This window comes from Drosophila serrata, unplaced genomic scaffold (genome assembly GCF_035046125.1).
Source record: "Drosophila serrata isolate PLE 108 unplaced genomic scaffold, ASM3504612v1 contig_228, whole genome shotgun sequence".
Taxonomy (NCBI): domain Eukaryota; kingdom Metazoa; phylum Arthropoda; class Insecta; order Diptera; family Drosophilidae; genus Drosophila; species Drosophila serrata.
Genome location: NW_028257126.1, coordinates 403,608 through 421,981, shown reverse-complemented (window position 1 = coordinate 421,981; position 18,374 = coordinate 403,608). Strand labels below are relative to the sequence as shown.

At 38.2% G+C, this 18,374-nt stretch overlaps 2 long non-coding RNA genes across 2 annotated transcripts; one reads left to right on the top strand and one right to left on the bottom strand.

Moving 5' to 3' along the window:
• Positions 1-302: 302 nt before the first annotated feature.
• Positions 303-9,198, bottom strand: LOC147644131 (uncharacterized). Its single transcript, XR_015270992.1, has 2 exons — positions 2,870-9,198; positions 303-443 (listed from the first exon to the last, which is right to left on the bottom strand). It is a non-coding gene; the product is annotated as an uncharacterized LOC147644131 (long non-coding RNA).
• LOC147644130 (uncharacterized) lies at positions 303-18,229 on the top strand. Its single transcript, XR_015270991.1, has 2 exons — positions 303-1,148; positions 10,339-18,229. It is a non-coding gene; the product is annotated as an uncharacterized LOC147644130 (long non-coding RNA).
• Positions 18,230-18,374: the final 145 nt, after the last annotated feature.

Genomic DNA, 18,374 nt, shown 5'->3' with positions numbered 1-18,374 from the left:
GCCGGAAAGGAATAAAAATATTTTAGTTAATATTTATTTATTTTAGTTAAATATAATTAAAAATTAATTATAATTGTTAAGGGGGCTGCATAATGAACTGCACGTTAGCATCTTCAAAACATTTAATATCTTAAGCTCTCTCATTTTCGGAAATGGCCCATCTAGCCTGAAATGAGATAAACTGGAAACACTGCTGTTAACTCACGCTCTTCCACGCTCTCTCAGTTCGAAACTCTTTCGAACTTCGAACTCGAATGTCGGCCGAAATTGCGGTATATAAGAAAGAGGAGTTCAGTAAATTCAAAAAAATTTGTTCCGCGTTTCATGACGCCACATCGTACCGCTCCGTCGCGGAAAACGGAAAAGTCGTAACTGGGAAACTGAACACCGGGTTTTCCCTATAAAAAATCTAAAGACAGCGGGTAGTTGTTGTTGTGAACGAACTGAAAAGAAAGACGCCGGTAAAAACATTTTTTTTAGGAAATTAAAAGTTCGCCGGCAAAACATAAACTCGAATGTTACTGTAAACCAAAACACAAAATATAAGAAAAAAAAAAAAAAACAAGAGCAAGTGTTGTGATTGAAAACGGTAGCAAAACGTGCAATTTAAGAAGCAAACAAGCAGGAAAATAACCATTACCATTAACCATTAAAGGCGAGTACAAGGAATCGTGATAACGCAACGGAGAAGCTGGTAAAACGAAGAACCAAGCGGCGGCATCAATTTGTTAATTTTAAACGTCGTGTGTGTTCCTCTTCTTGCAAGAGAAAAAAAAAACATCAACGGAACGAGATAATTGCATTTTAAAAAGTTACTTTAGCTTCGCATATAAATCCAAAAAAAAACACACTCTATATGCAAGGTCGTTTGGGTCAAAGTTTGGCAAGTGCAAGTGACAAAAAGAATTTGGATAAATAAATAGGAAACCAAAGGAGAGACACGGCTCTCGGGCCCTGCTCCTACACCTCTTGTTCGTACTTTTCCAGCATCGCCGTCGCGTAACCCAACGGTAAATCTTTCGCCCTACGTGGCGTGCGTGTGTGTGCGTGACTGAGTGTGCGTTTTTCGGTTTTGTTTTCGTCTCCTCCTTGTGTTCTCCAGCCTCCGTCACCCACCAACTCCTAATTTGCTCTACGAAAAACGAAAAGTAAGTGCCGCTACTTTTATTTCTTCTATTTTATACAGTAGTGTGTGTATGTGTTATTGTAAAAGATTTGCAGTGTGCGTGAGTGTGCAAGTGTGCGTGTATGTATGTGCTGCAGCCTCCACCAAGCGCCGCATTTAAAGGATATTCCTAATCCGTTTTATTGATTGCAGGGCAAAAGGAACGAGAAAGAAACCGACAGCAACAAGAACAACACAGCTGGAGAGCTCAAATTCTCTACGTTTGTGTGTCTCTCTCTGTGTGTGTGTGTGTGTGCGCCCGTGTTTAGTTGTTGTTCTGGCAATCTGTGCCGCTTTTTTTTATGTTTTTATTCCTTTCCCATTCTCATCCTATCCTCTGGGGTTGTAGTTGTTATTCTTTTTTTTCCTGCTTCTCCTTCTGCCATCGTTGTTGTAGTTGTTGTCGGTGATTTTGTAGTGCCTGCTGTTTTCGATTCCCTTATCTAATCTGACTCCTTGCTCGCTTTTTATTGTTCCTCTGCCCACGGATTTCCTGACAAATGTTAATTATTTATGCAGCGCTTCCTTCTGCCATTTCCTAATGAATATTATCATTATTATCCTGCGTTAGAAGTGAGCTTTTATAGATTACAATTTCCTTTTTGAAATTGCAAATTAAAAAATGTTAATTAAGATAGTTAAATCTCTATAATTAACAACAGAATTTTTATAAGAAAAACATTTCCAAGGTGAACTTTTCATATTAGTGAGTTTTGAAATGTTATAATTAAAATGCATTTTACACTTATTTATTTATTTTTATTTATTATAAAATTACAAATTTATTTTGTGAAATGTATGCCCTGCAAATTTTTTTTTGAAATGTATGCCCTGTTCATATTAAATAGAAGATTACATTTAAATAATAAAAGTTAAAAATTAACTGCAAGTTCTGATACAGAATTGTTTTCTAAATGTAATTTTCCGGAGTTGATGTAACTTCTACAAAACGTGTAGAATAATTAACGACAAATTAAGGAGTTTGAAATATTTTATATTTTTTCCGTGCTAGTTTCTAGAACTTTTATTTAATGTCATCAATCCTTATCTGAACTTGTGTTCATATTCAAAATCTTAGATACATTATATTCAGATTTATTTTATTCCAAAGTAAATATAATTATTTAAGTATGGTAAAAGTTATATTAAATAAACATAATAATAGTAATAATAATAATAGTACATTTAAATAATATAGAACTCAGAATATATAAAGAAAAGTTTTCTTAAACAAAACCAAAATTCACAAAATTAATAAGAATATTATGTTGTTTATAACAATATATAGAGACCCAAGTGCAGCGCACCAATGAAATGTTTCAAGTACCTGTCGCAAAAGTGTCAAAATAAACAATTTAATTGCTTACTTTTTAAGATGGCAAGGCGATTATTTTTAAATCCGCGGAACACACCTTCTTGCTCAGCCTCTTTTGCGTTCTTGTTCGGCCGCTTATCTCTCTGCTTATAATACTTGCTTGTACATTTTCGCTGCGTTCCATATCTCGGTGAATAACTTCATCAGAAAATTAAGCGAAATATGCCAGGCACCTGCCCCCGTGGGCATAACTCAATAATCACATCAAATGTCGCCACTGGACCGCCTTGAACCCCGTCCCCCCTTTCTGCCCTCTGGAGCGGAGCAGCGGTTGCAACACCTCCTTAAGAGGTGTGTCCACCAGCCTGGTCAGCCCCTCGCCCTCTCACCTGGCTTACTCAGCTCAGCTCCCTTGGTTCCACAGTGGCCTCCTCAGCCTCAGCTCCTTAGCTGCTCCAGAGCTCCCCAGCTAATGCCGCACAGCTGCGCGCCATTTAAGTCGCTGACAAGTGTTTTGCCGGCATCTCTGGAATGCGACGGAGACGGAGTCGGAGACGGAGAAGTCCAGGGTTCGGGCCACAGAAGCCGCGGCGCAAAAAGTGGCAGCCAACATTGCTACCAATTATGCGATAAGCGAGCGAAGCCTCCTCAGCACCTGATGCTGCCGCTGCTGCTGCTGCTGTCGTTCGCCGCACAATTGTGAGAAAACTTTAGGCAAATACAATGCGGGTTCGCAAATCAGAAGCTTAAAGTTTTCATTTTCACACAGGAGTTTACTTTTTTACACGCTGCAGGTAATTTAAGTTAATTTGAAATGGCTGAAACCTGCAAACGATTTAATGAGGTATTTTAGTGTTTAGTTATTTGAGTTGATAATGAAATTATGAATAGAAGGGCTTCATTAAGTGTTTGTATACAAAGTTTAGAAGGTGGATTTTGCGATTTAAATTTCAATAAAATATTGAAAATATTAAAGAAAAAGTGGCAAGTTTCGAAATTAAAAGCAAAAGTCGCTGTAGCATTTACTCTTTCCACACTTTTCAATTAAAGCCCACTTTTTTGCCTTTACACTTTTATCCCCTAAAAGATTCGTGCAACTTGCTGCAGCGGAACAACGTGTTAACATGGCCAAAAGGGGTGGGTAGATACCGCCTAATGAAGTGATTAGGCCGCGATTTCGCCGATTTCGCTCCCCTAAAGAGTATACGAAAGAAGCATAATAATAATGCAAGAAAAAAAAATGGGAAATTGGATGGGGAAAACTAACAAAAGGCCGCGTGCGCAGCCATCAAACGAAACGAAAAGCGTGCAACTGCAACGGCAACGGACACAGAAAAACGAAAAGAAAAAAAAAACAGCACCGGCAAGAACAAGAGCAGAGGAATGACCTTATATTGCAACTGCAAGTCAAACAAAGGGCCGCTAATGGGTGGCCTGCAGGAGGTGGCGGGACCGAGTGGATCGGTAGGCGTAAGCCCGGCCAAAAGGGAGAGAGAACCGGTCGATGGCCATTGGAGGCCGCTCTCAGAGTCCAGCGTGGCGGCAACAGCGGGGCAATTGGGCCAAAAGCATAAAAATCAGTCAAGAGTCGCCTCCGCCAGCTACGTTCAGCATTAAAAGCGACAAACAAACAAACAGATGGACACTGCACAAAAATACATATAAATGATAGTAACAAATTGGGATGTTTAGATGGATCATTTTGGGAATAAAATGTTGAATTATTGATAATATAATAATTCTGTGATAGGTTTAGTTGGTAGCCAAAAAAGGTCCTAACAAAGGAGTTATGCAATTAAAGTTACTTTAATTGATTACAAGCCTGTATTTTAATTTAAAAAGCAAGCAAAAAAAAGTAAGCAATTTTGTTTCAAAAAGACTCCTAGTCTAATCTTTTGTTAGCCAGAATTATTTTCCTGTGTAAGCGAACAGGAGTAAAACTCCCCAACTGGGAATGGGAACGGCAATGGGACTGAGCACCGGGCACTGCGAATGGGACTGTGACTGGGCCTCTCGGACTCGGACTCGTACTGGACCTGGGGACTTGGGACTGAAACCTGGACACTCGCATCCAAAAGGCCCGCCCGTGCGAGCGCAGGCACAGGCAGGCAGGCTCAAATCGATTTTCTCGCAAACTTGGCCAGGCCGAGCAGCCGCAGGGCCAACAACTACTCGCTGTCCTCGGCCCTCTGCTCCACATCGCATCATTCTCATTCTCGTTCTCATCCTCCCGCCATCTCCAGCTCCAGTTTCCGATCCCCAGACTCCTTCATTCTCTGTGCCTGCTCTTATTTGGCCAGTAATGGATATGGTCGAGGCGCGCGCGCGGTTTTAGTACTTTGTCCTAGAGGATTGCAAGGGTATGTGGCATTTGGCCATCGAAATGTAAGAGAGGAATTGTATATAAACTTTTAAATTGAATTTATACATGATATATTTGTATATTTTGAATTATAAATTTAACTATAATTTATATGTGTATATATTTTTTTGGTTGATTCCTGATTGAAAGCATAAAATTAGTAAAATAAAAAATGCTACAGATTGCAGCACCGAGTATTGTATAGTCGGAAAAGCTTGTATTTACCCCACTTCCTTTGTTAATGATGATGCTGTTAATGATGATTCCTTTGATGATGATGATGGGGATGATGCGGCGGCCACGGTTTCGCTGATTTCGCTGCTGGGGTCTGCTGGTGCAGCTAAAATTGCAAGTCAAACTGTCGTCGCTCGGCGTGGTTTAGTTGTTTTACTCGTGGCATGGAGCTGCTCCTCCTGCACCTTCCCCTCTTTCTCCGCTTTGGTAATTGCAATTGCAATTTTCTCCAACTGCAAGTCCAGCTCTGTTTTCATCTTCTGCTCCCGCTGAAGCTGCTGCTGCTGGGGGTTAGTAAATCTGCAAATTGCATTTGCCCAGCAAATTTAGTGGCAGCCAGAGTCAAGTCCATTGCTCTGAGTTATTTAATTTGTGTTATAAATAAATTTGTTTAAGCCCATATTTTGCCATTCGCCGCCAGGAGGAGCAATATGGAATAGGGTTCTGGGGATAATGTTTGTCTAAGATTCACTCAAATTGGAGTATGAATGTGTTTTTTGTATATTTATTTGTTTGGTGTATTATTATTGGTTAATTTGCGGTTATTTACTTAATTTGTTACCATCGAATAAGTAACATTCATTAATGTATTTAGCATTTGAAATTAGACATGTCTTGAAGTAATATTTACACATTACAGTTTTACAGTAAAACAATATTTAAGTAATGACAATAAATCTATATACGAGAATACTTTCACTTTGTGAATTATCTTCAAATAAACCACATTTTAAAATAATATAAAACTTAATAAAAATCATGGTAAATATAATAAATCAGAGTAGAGAACTCGGCATATTTATTTATACATTCCTTAACAATATATATCCAGACTTTCAAAATAATACATACATGGATAACATCTGTTTTTCATATAATAAGGAAAATCATTTGTTTTCAAATATTTTAGCTTCTTTTTTTCCTTCTTTTAAATAGTAAAATAATTAAATGGTTAAATATTGCTCAAATAGTACATTTTAAGTTCAAATTTTAAGTAAAACACAACATTTTTCAACTCTAATAACTAAAAAACTACATCATTAATCCCTTTTGAGTGCCACAATCACTTAGAAAGAACTCTAATTGAAATCATATTCCAGCCAAGAGGGTGGCAGTGGGTATTTCTGTGGCGGCCTGGGAGGGAGAGACTCTGTCAGAAGGCCAAACCAATTCCCGGGAAGAACAACATAATTCGAGGCCAACAGGGACGAGGACAGCCAGAGCCAGCACCATGTTATATGCAGCATTGCAGCATCCAAGTCGGGAATCTAGACACGCAAGGCAACAGCATTTGCATTTGGCCCGGACAGCAATTACCGAAGCTGGCTCATGATGTTGGCCTCATGATTCTCTGTTGGCCCGAAGCCTTTGCCACCTGCTTGTCTGGGAAATCTCTGGGTGTCTTCCTATCAACAGACGGGGTCAAGAAAATAGAAATAATGAAATCGTTGATATAGATTTGGTAGCTTAAGTAACTAGTTATATTAAATGTTATATAAATTATTCAAGATTTCTGTCGCGAAACTATATAAGGTTTCAAATATTTCTTCTAAGAAATATTAAAGTAACAAGAATTTTAAATTTCGTATTTCAAAAACAGTTGCAAAACACTGCAAACCTATTGTACTGAACGCCGCTGTGTCTTCTTCCCTGCTGCGTGTGTGTTCCTAGCAGTTTAACTGACGTGACTGTCAATAGAAGGAAAAGGGGGAGTGGCTGCAACTGTAGGGTGTAGTAGGGGCACTCTATATAGGAGGTAGCCGGTGGGAGCCCCTCGCGTTTTCATGTTTTTCAAGTTGTCTGCAAACGACACCCGGCGACGTCGCCTTTTGCACTGATTTTTGCCTTGGCGTTGGCCCTGCTGGTGGATCATCAGCAAAAAGTATAAAAAATATATATATAAGGATAGCAAAAACAACATGTTGATGGGGGGGAGGGGGCATCAATGACAACCGAACAACAACCAGCAACAACAACAACGTCGAGGATGTTAGATAATGTAGAGGGGATCAACTAGGGGGATACCTGGTAAATTATCGATATATTACCGATTATTTTAGATTAAAATATTTCTGTTTTGTGAATTAGTTATATTTTTTAAAGGTTCTTAGACGATAATAAATTGAAAAATATTATAAAACATTAAAATATAACAATAATCAGGATAATTTCCTTATTCTTTGATGTACAACCACTTATATTTAGCTAATTTAAATTGTAACTGTCTTTAAAAAAGCATTTACATATTTTATTAGTATGTTTTTGAGATTTCATTAACATTTTTGCATAAAAATATTTCGAACAAAAATATAAATCGCTCTATTAGGAGATATTTAGTAAACAAGCTATATTTTAAAGGTTTTTGGATGAAAATATATCGGAAAATATTATAAAACAAACTAAAATATGATAAAATATTATAATATTAAAGTACTCTCATACTGTTTTTTATACAAAACATTTTTTGCATAGCTAATTTAAATTTTTCTCTTAAATTTCGGCTGAGATACATCCAACTTGTTCTTTAATCATCTTCAACAATATATACCCTATGTATCTGAGAGATACAAGGACGACGATGCAACGCATTATAGAGGGAGACCTTGGGCTGCATCTTGCAACCCTTTTTTAGGAATTCCCTCCCTATTAAAGCATGTATATAAATCCTGCCCATCCTGCCAGGAGAAAGGCAGTGAGGACCCGTATCTCCTTGCTCAAAAAAAGAGAGAGAGCTTTGCGTTGCATTTTTGCTTCCTTCTTGGCAGCTCTTGTACCTCTTTCCTGTTGTTGTTCACTTGTTGTTGTTGTTATTTCTGTATTTATGTTTTTTGTTTATTTTGTGTGTTTCCGAATTTTTGTTGTTGTTGTTGTTGTTGTTGTTGTTGTTGTTGCTTTTGCCATTGCTTTAATTATTGTTCCGTTTCGTCTGGCATTCGCTGCTGCACTGCACTTTTCCTTCATGTTTGTGTGTGTTGTTTTTTCATCAGTTTTTGTTTTGGTTCTTGTTTTTTTGTTTTTGTTTTTATTTTGTTTTATTGCAGTTCTTCTGCATTTCAGTAGAAGGTGGGTGAGGAGAGAGAAAGAGAGAGAGTTGTGGGACTGAAAATAATACAATAGGCACACCGAATCACTTAAATCATTCACAGCTTGGGACGGATGTGTAATGGATATGGCTGATTGAAGAGGGAAATACTCATGCGAAAGATGAAGTGCATTTGCGAGAATTGCACTTGGCACTTTGCAATTAAATTTGTATAGGAAAAAACTACCTAACTTTAAACCTTAGAAAAGAAAGTTGTATTAACATTGGTAAATCCTTCTTTACCTGCTTGTAACATATGGTATAATCTAGATAGACACCTAGACCTAGACTCAATTTTAAGAGGTTTAGTTCAAAAGGGGGAAAAAAACACTCTTCACTTGGCTCAATTGGTTTCGCTCTGTTCACTTGATAAGATCGTTGATCCATTAATTCGTTTCGGCGCTCTGATCTTTTGTGACCGAACAAATGCTCACTCTTTGACTTTGAATGATGCCCAAATTCTCCTATATTTTTTTTTTTTTTTGACTGTGAATGATGCCAGTTTGGTGGTGATTCATTCTCAACTTTTTACGATTACTCCTCGCATTGTTGTTCCTGGTGAGGGGGAAAATTCTCGCATGTAATTATTTTAAAGCGTTTTCCAGTTTTTTGTTTTTGTTTGTTTGTTGCTATTAAATGTCTGTGGAAATGCAATTGCAACGATGCTCCCCCGCGAGAACTTCTAAAATCCAAAGCAAATGCCCAACCGCCCAAAAACATTTCACTTTTCTTTGTGCCAAAACGAATAAAAATAGAAACAAAAAACCACGAAATGAAAGAAAATAAAAGAAAAACATAATAAAATGCAAAAGTTCGAAGCCCCCGGAACGCTTTTCCCGGTTACTTTAACTGCCATAGCAAAAAAAAGGAGCAGCACCAGCAGGAGCAGCAGTAGGAATAATACAAAATAAGAGCCGAGCGAAACGAAATAAACAAATCAAAATGGGAAAGGAAGGCAGGAATGCAGCCCAGGACCTCGAGTTTTCCAGGCTCCTTCACGAACTGCAACGTTCCAGATACGTTTTAGTTGTAGCACAGAAAAAAAATGATGAAATTAGTAATATTTTCGAATTAGTTCTTATTATCTCTAGTTTGAAGCATTTTCTTCCTATAAAGTTATTTAAAAAAGGTATAAAACTACGTGGTTTTAAATCCTTTCCTTGCAATGAGATACTTAAGCGTTCTAAGTCGGATTCTGCAGTAGGTTTAATCGTAACAAAATATGTTCACTTATGAGATTGGAAGTTAAAACTCGATTGAAACTAGTCTAAATCCTGTTTCCCGTCTCCAATTATGTATTTAAAGTCGAGCAGACATAACTGAAACCCTTCACAATAAGAAACAATAGGTCACAAGACATAAAAGTTAAAGTAATTGTAATCAAATGTACATTTTGTATAGCATATATGCAAAAGTAATAGTACCTTCTCTAAAACAGATCAAACAAATGTTAACAAAATTTCTTGCCGTGTACTGTTGTTAGCCATTTTTGTGTGACTTAAATTGCATTTTATTTCTGCAACGTTGCAAAACATTTATTTACTTTCATGGTTTGTTGAGTATTTGCCAAGCCACAAGGAACTACTGCAACGACAAGGCATGAAATTCGCCAAGGATAAGGATGACGATGATGATGATGATGTTGTAATGATGACGATGTGGCAGAGGATGACGACGAAACCAGGAGTTTCAAACGGGAACGAGCGGAACTGTTGACTGCTTTTGAACTTGTGCGTCGTCGTCCTCGTCCTCGTCGTCCTCGGCAATTGCATCCTTAGACAATGACGCACACATAGAAGGCGGCAGCAGAATGAGTTGAATTCACGGAATTGCAGACATTTTGACAAGTGACAGTCTTTCTTTTCTTTTTTTTTTGGTTTTTATTATTTTTTATTTTTTGCGGTTGACTGGGGTTGAGCCTGCGCCCTTGTAAGTAGCAAACGGATTTGGTGAAAGGGCTTCGGATTATTATTATATTTTTTGTGTATGCCCCTTTTTGTTGCAAGAGGGGATAAATAATTATGACCAAAAGTTTGTCTTTGGAACATGTCGAAATTCGCTTTTGGTAAAAGTTGGAGAAATTAAAATCCTCTTGTATGATTTAAGACAGATTTTTTATAGAAATAATCAAATTTTACAAAATAAAAATGTAATATATTTGATTTCTTTTCTTCTTCCAGATTCCAGAACCAACTCTTAAGTTCAAAATAAACACTGAACAATTTTTATGTAAGTATATTTATCTGCTAGAATAAGTAGAGTATTTTCAACTTCGTTTATCTAAAATATTACTTTGAAAAATACTCTCTCGAGCGGATTACAAAGATTTTTCAACACGCCAACGATTGAAATTGATGAGGCCTGTGCCCTGGATGCTGCCTCTGATGCTGCAATTATGCGCTAATTAAATGCTACATAATTTTTTGAATGCCGAAGACAACTAAAAAATGCATAACATATGCTGAGCAGCCCGAAAAATGCTCTCGGATCTCGACAGTCTCGGTCTCGGTCTTGGTCTGGATCTGAGTTTTAAAAAACGAACCCAAAGAATCGAGAAACGAGAACCGCTTTTGTGCCTGGGTCTGGGTGAATTGTGGCCTCATGCCTTGGGCTCGGGGCACAAGAAACAATTTTCAGGCACACAAAGAAGCAGAAGCGGCAGCCATAACCATAACATGTTTTGTTATTAATTATAGTTTACGCAATGCAGGGGACAGGCCGAAGACAACAACAGTCACAGTCACTCAGGGATCGAGGCTGGCAGGAAGCTCGACTTGACCATGTGCTCCTCCTGCTCTGTCTCTGGCGGATCCTCCTCTTGGAGAAAAAAAAGAGTTCACTTAATTTGACGCACAAATGTCAGTCACAAGATGTTGTTGAACCGCGTCAGTTGGTTCGGTTTCTGGGTTCGTTCGCCCTTTCCGTTGCTGCCTGCTGGCTGTCGTTACTTTAGTTGTGAAAATAACTCAATAACTAATCCTTTCTGATGGTGGAAAAGGGTTGGTTGTTTGCCCAGGGCATTCTGGAAAGTCAAGGCGAAGCATGTGGCAAGAGGCTTCACTTCACTTCACTTTACTTCACCGCGCCCCACCTCCTGACAATAAAAATTATCATAATTATATTTAAATTAATATGCAACAAGGCCCCAAAAAAATACAGAAAGAAAGAAAACTGAAGCCAGCAATTTCCGCGCTCGACAAATTACAGGAAATGCCAAACACCCCTTCTGTTTCTAGCGGCGAGTGTTTGGTGTTAGTTCACAAACTGTTTATATTAATTAGGAGCTCTGGAGTAGCTTCACACTCCGTGAAGAAGACCATATAGAAGTCGCACCCAGGTTGGGCAATATAAAATAACATTTATGGCACAACCCAAAGAAAGGCGAACATATGTATTTTTATGATTGCTACACTTGAATGATTTCGTTTTCACACCTCTTAATCAATGAAACAGAAATTCCAAAATGAATGTGAAATATTAACAAAATTTGGTTAGCAATTTGAAACAAATCTTTATAAAGTTATATGTACAAATCATAATAATCCCTCTGAAGCTCATTGTCATTATCATGCCTCAAACTTCATTGAATGGCAGTCAAAAAGTTGTTAAGCCCACCGACAGCCTTAAGAAGAAGCCCCTTTAAGCCCCTTTTGAATCGACTCAGTTCCAGGCAATTCAGGCTAAATTAGATCGAGGGGTAAAATTAATCCAAGCAGCAAGACAAATAACCAAAACTTGTAACAAATGCGAGCGACATTAATTATGCAAACAAAAATATACAGTCGGAGGGACAAAGAACCAGACTAAATCGTTCAGTTTGGCTTATCTAAATCATGAAGAAAAGCATTTTAAATGTCATTAATCATTGGACCCCCGATGAGTCAAACAAAGAAGAAAGCAAAGCAATTTTTTAACCACATCGGATATTGAAAACAGAATAAAATACAATTTAGCATAAGTTATGCAGAGTTTCGAATTAAATAATTAAAATCACATTGCCCGTATGTACAATTAACTTAATTATTTAATTTATGCCCACCGAGTTGTCATCAAAAATGCAATAAAAATCCCCGAAAAATTCGCAAACTACAACAAAACATTCGCCAAAGCCCATACTCCTCTACAATTTAGTCGTTGTCAACTGAAATTAAAAATTTGCATAAATTTGCAATTGAATATTGCAGCAGCCGTGCTGTGTGGGAGTTGACAATATTAGTTTTTAATTGCCATATAAATTATAAATAAATTCACGCTTCTCTCGCCGATGCCTTTCAAATGGGAATAGTTTGCATAAATTATATATGCCACAGTTGTCTGTCAGTGACTGAACTGAACGACTGACTGACTGACACCTGGCTAAAGAATGGCCGAAAAATGCATGACAATGTAAATTAATTAAAATATTTATAAGCTTATTTCGGAGGATGCGGCCTAGCTAATTGATAATTAAATGTCAAGTGCAGGTGAGATACAAAATAAAACAACTTGCTTTGGTACATTTTTCAATAACCATTCTCAGTTCGTTCCCATCGTTGTTAAGCTCTTCTAAAATTTACCATTTAGCTCAGAGCTTCATTAGTTTAACCTCTAAATTTGTATATATTATTTATGACTTCCATTAGGCTTAACAGTTCTCCTCCTCATTTCGGCGTTTACATCCATTTAAATACTGAATAAAAACAACAAATGAATTAAGCCTTGTTTACACAACAAAATTCATGTTAGATTTATTTGGTTGTTTTTTTTTATGTCATTATTGCTTTGGGCGCTGGGCTATAATTTATTTAATGATGGTTTTAATGTTGGCCCGATTGGAGTTTTTGTTTTAGGTTAGGCAGCGACAGTTATTTTCGCTGCCCGGCTATAATAATAGTGTTTAGTGGTGGGGCTTGGGGCTATTTGCATTGCATTTCCCCGCCATATGCATAATGAGTTTAATTGTTGTGCCGTTACTTAATTGAATACATTAATAACAAAAGCACAGAGTTGCAGAGTCGTCCAGAGTGGCTTATGTGCTTATGTGGATTAAAGGCCGAACGAACAACTAACTCTTGACATTTAAGCCCCGTTTCGAGTCAAATTAAAAGCAAATAAAAATCGGAGACAGCTCGGACCAGCTCGGTTGCCGTTGGCCCCACATACATGGCCAAGAGTCAGCGATTTAGATAGCAATAAAATGCAGCTCACCTCACTGAACTGCACATGCTCCATTACCAATTCAGAAATCTTTAGGCCGCGGCCAGAGCAATGGGGAAGCATGTTGCAACAACCACGTCAACAACATTAGAGAAGTCACGAACTGCGCCAGGAACACGGCAACAAGCAGCAAGAGCAACTGCAGTAACTGCCTGCAACAACTGCAACAACTGCAGCAACAGCAACATTGGCAGGAGCAAGAGCAGCAGCTAAATTGTAAACATAAACAAAACATTTATGACTATTTACAGTTGAGCCCAAGACTTGAACTCCAAACTGGCAGGGATTAAGAGGCGGGGAGCTGTACGTGAGCAATATCTTCAACTGCAGCACACTGCTCCTGCTGCCGCTGTACATGTTGCTGATGAAGTTCAATGAGTTTTCGGGTGTGAAAGGGTCAATTGTGTAAATAATAACGAAAAACTGTGAACAGCAAACATCGACAGCAGCGGCAACAGCAGCAGCAACAGCAACATCGAGCAACCGCCAGGAAAACAACAATGAGGGGGGGCCAGGCAACCGAAATCGAAACTGGAAAATATAGACGGGGGAAAAACCTGAAGGGTACGGGTCAAAAGAACTCATAAAAATATCACACGCATATAGGAAAAGCATTTGCGATAAGCATTGCACTATGCAAACAAAACAGAGAGACAAATATAAACAGACACCGAGCACAAACGAGCACCTAGAACCAGGTACAGTGGTCACTCAAATTACAAAATATAGTAAAAATATATAATGTATGAATATACAAGTAACAACTTTACAGAAAAAATGGAAATTAAATAACCAACATGACGAGTAAATTGTTGATGTAGGTGCTCTTTAAATTCTCAAGTACAAAGTTAAATTTGTAGAAAGAAATTAGTACTGATGAAGTTACTGTTACCAGTACAAAATATAGGAAAACAATTATATAAATATTATAACAAAACTTAGAAAACAATGGAAATTAAATTTGCAAAATAAACATTTTTACCAACATTAAGCGAAAATTGTTGAGGGAAGTTCCTTTAAAATTCTCAAGTACATATTCAGCATTAAGTTTGCAACAAAGAATTAGTATTAAGGAGGTTACGGGTACCACAGTACAGTTACGGGTATACAGAAAAACAAATATAAAAATTTAAAAACAATTTTACAACAAAAAAGGAAATTAAATTTGCGAAATAACAACGTTTTTTCCGACACTAAGCGTAAGTTGTTGAGGGAGGTGCCCTTTTAAGTTCTCAAGTTCAAATTCAGTGTTTTTTTTTTTTTTTTTTTAGCAAGAAATGAGTACTAAGGAGGAGGCGTTTCAGATAGCTCTAACCATATGTTTTATCTGGTTTCCAGAAACCCTTAAAAATCCCTCAAATATTTAAATAATAATTATAATTTTCACTAAATAATTCCCAAATGAGAATCATAAGTACCTCCTAATCAATATCTGCCAATTAGCGGGCGACCACTGTTTACAGTAAAGTTCAATTGCCATTGGAAAAAAGGGATCGTGGAAAAAGATATAGAGTGAGAGACATGGGGTATTATATTGGGCCAGACAGACTGCCGCTTTTTTATGATGCAATTAAATATTGTGTTTAATGCATTTGTAAATAATAATAATAAATAAAAAACATTTACTACAGCAATCACGATAATGCAGCAACGGCAGCAACATCAAGCAAGGGGGCGAGGTGAAAGCAAAATGCATTGCGATAACGCGATAATGAAGTTGAAGTTTTGAATGTGGGGAGTTGCTTTATTTGCCTGCAGGAAATAAAATTGCCATAAAAACTGTCTCTGTCCAAGCGTTGCTCATAAATGCATATAAATTATGACAGTAAATACAGGAGGAGGAGGCCAAGGCGAGTTAACTGAAGCTCATCTAACCCAAGCCTGGTTCCTGGCCTTTTAGTCCAGCTGGTTGAGCATTTGACGAGGCAATTTGGTTTTATTGCAGCCGTCAATTGTCATTATAATCGAGCATTTAATGGCAACTCTAGTGCTGGCCCACATGTTTGTTCTTTGCCTCTCTTTTTTTTTTTCTCCTCTGAATTATTTTGAAAAGCTCCCTCTCTGCTAATTGATTTTGAAATGTGGGCTTCCCATTTGACATGCATAATCTGCATTTAAGTGTCTTGAGCGCCAGCGTTGACAATTGACATGGGATTAGTTTTGGGGCGAACAATAAAAATTACGCTTAAGTGGCTTAGAAAGTATAACGACTATATGTATATTGAGCTCCTTTTTTGCAGTGAATGTTGTTGTTACATTTTCCATTTGGGATTTATGATTTTATTGCTGTACAGGGATTTTATTTGAATGATTTTACTGCTCCTTTGTTTGGAGAAAATTCCAATATAATCCTTTTTGTAATTTGTTGTGGAGCTTACAAAAGTAATAAAAGTTGAAGGGCTTAGGTAAATCGAAACTGTGCCAACATGTTGCAATAATAACATGAAATAACTTTATTCCCAAACCGTTTAAAAATTATGTACCCTTCATATGGGTGGCATTTACATCTTCGATTGCCCTTAAGGGGTCCTGTAAGTTCCCCTCCATATCCTGCATTGCAATCAATGCAGTTTTCCCCCTTATTTCGCTTGCATATTGTAAGTGAGTGCGTGGCAGGATGCGAGTCGAGGAGCAGGATGAAGGACCAACAATAGAGCTGTCAAAGATGCAAATGTCGAGTGTGTGCGTGTTTACTTTTTGTTTGGGTTCTCAATCGATTTGCATCCGCAGTCCGCTTCAAGGATGTTTTTGTTGTTGTTGATTTTTTTATTCTCGGTCGCTCGAGGGTCCTTCCCGTGCGTAAGTCCGCCAAATTGGCCGGGTAAATGGTGCCCCCTCACAGCGATGTCACATTATACTCAATCAAATTAAGGCTCAAGTTGACTCAAGTAATTAAATCTAAAACCAACAATTGCCCCACTTGAAACCCAAGAGAGAGTGAGCAGGCGCACGCACACACAAACAAGGCAAACTAGCCGTAAATAGCAACAATTTTCATATTAATTTTCATAATTTTCCAATGTTGACAGCAGAGTAAACACAAATACACGTTGGCAAACAAAGGACAAGGAAACCGCCAGCGAGCAGCGGGGGTGGGCCAAGACAGGAAAAAAACAAAGTGTAAGGAATACTTGACCGTCCATGGGGGGTAAAACTGAACCTTGGTCACTTGTTGGTCAACGACAACCTGCTGTGCTCCTGCTTGTGTGTTGTTGTGTGAGTGAGTGTGTATCTATGTGGCGACAATTTGCCTAATAACCCAGGACCAAAAAGGGGGTATAGGGTACCAGAGTATGACTATGGGCGGGCAAGCGTTTTCAGCCCTGTTTGCCTTGCCTCTCGCCCTCCTGTTGCGGTTAGTTTGAACTGTTGACTTTGCGGTAAGCACTTTAAATTGATTAAGTTGAATTTGTCTAGCGGCGCCACCGCCTTGCGGTCTTTCGGTCTTAACCCACCTGCGCTGTGCCCCCCATGTCTACTATCCACGTACTTAATGCCACACAACTGCAGCTGCTGCTGCTGCTCTTTGATTAATTCATGTGTGGAGTGGAGAGTGCGGAGTGTGTGGACTGTGTGTGACTATGGAGTGAGGGAAGTGCGGAAGAGGGCCAAGAGTCTGTGACTCCACAACAACTCGTGAGACATTAAAACACTTGAATGCCAAAAAACTTTGCTGCAATTTGTGTCGACTTGGCCAGAAGGAGTTTCAGCTTCAGCAATAGCTTCAGCTTCAGCTCGACTTTGAGTTCGCGCTCGACTTTTGCCTCAACCTTTCTGACTCTGCACTGAGGATAAAAATCCATTTCAAACATCTGATTAATTCGAAATCATTAATTAAGTCTCTTCATTATAGAAAGATGAAGCTATAACATAATCTTAAAGTGAAGACCTCGAAAGGATTGTCCGGCTCGAAGGACCAATGTCTCGCTGTAGGGCTATATGACTAAGTCTGGTCTCGTATCTTTTCCTGGCATAAACATACAAAAACTGTATTCAATATCTAAAGATACCTAATTTTTCTGAGTGTATCCTGTCACTTGGGTTGGCTGGCAAAAAACTTTCCAAGTCAAGCGTTGAAATTAAACTTTAGAGCGAAATTGTGAGTGCCCCAGACAACAAACTAAAGTTACAAGTCACACAACAAAGGCTCCTGGCAAGTGAGCGGTACAAAAGGGGCAATGAGTTGAATGTCATCCCAGCCGAAAATTAATTTTCCAACGCCCCGAAAGACCACCTCATCAACTTTGTCATTTTGAAAATGTATACATATTTTGCTCCACTTAAGGTTTTTGCACCTTTAAGAATGGAATGTCCATGCCCCCCTGTTGTTTCGAGCGATTTTTGTGCATCGTCATTTCATGCTCCAACACGACGAACTGACCAGAAGTTGTAAACTGATGTGTTCTTGTGCAGAGAAGTAGATGGCCCGAAATGAAACTTTGGTTGGTGAAACTAACCACAAGACTCCTCTGGTCTGTCGCCTATCAAGTTCTCTCCACCTTCCTTCCTAGTAGGAGTTTAGTTCTGGTTCCCTACACCTTCTGGCATCTCACAGCTTTACTCCTCTTGCAATCATATCAAAGTGTCAATGTACATGGTGCCGGGGTTACCTTGGACTTGCATTTTGCATTTGCTAAGCACAAAATCTTACTAAAAAATTAGAGAGAAAGTAGGATTTAGGGGTTTTGAAAGATTTCAAATACTCTAAAAAGACTTTGATTGGGGTAAATGTAAAATTTGTAATTAATAACATCAATATTGTTAGAGTTAAATAGATGAGAATAGGTTTAAAAGTGACTATTTACCATTTATCTTTATGGTTTATTGACTAAGAAGAACGATTACCTAGTTTTGCAGATATTAGATTAGGAAAAACAATTATTTAATTTACTTTATTATTATCCACTTTCGTATAATTAAAAGCATAAAACAACTATTTGCCAAATCCCACACAGATTGTTTATGTCAGAAGACAAGTTCAGCAGGTTGTTTGTCTATTTCGTTTTCATTTCAGAAAGTT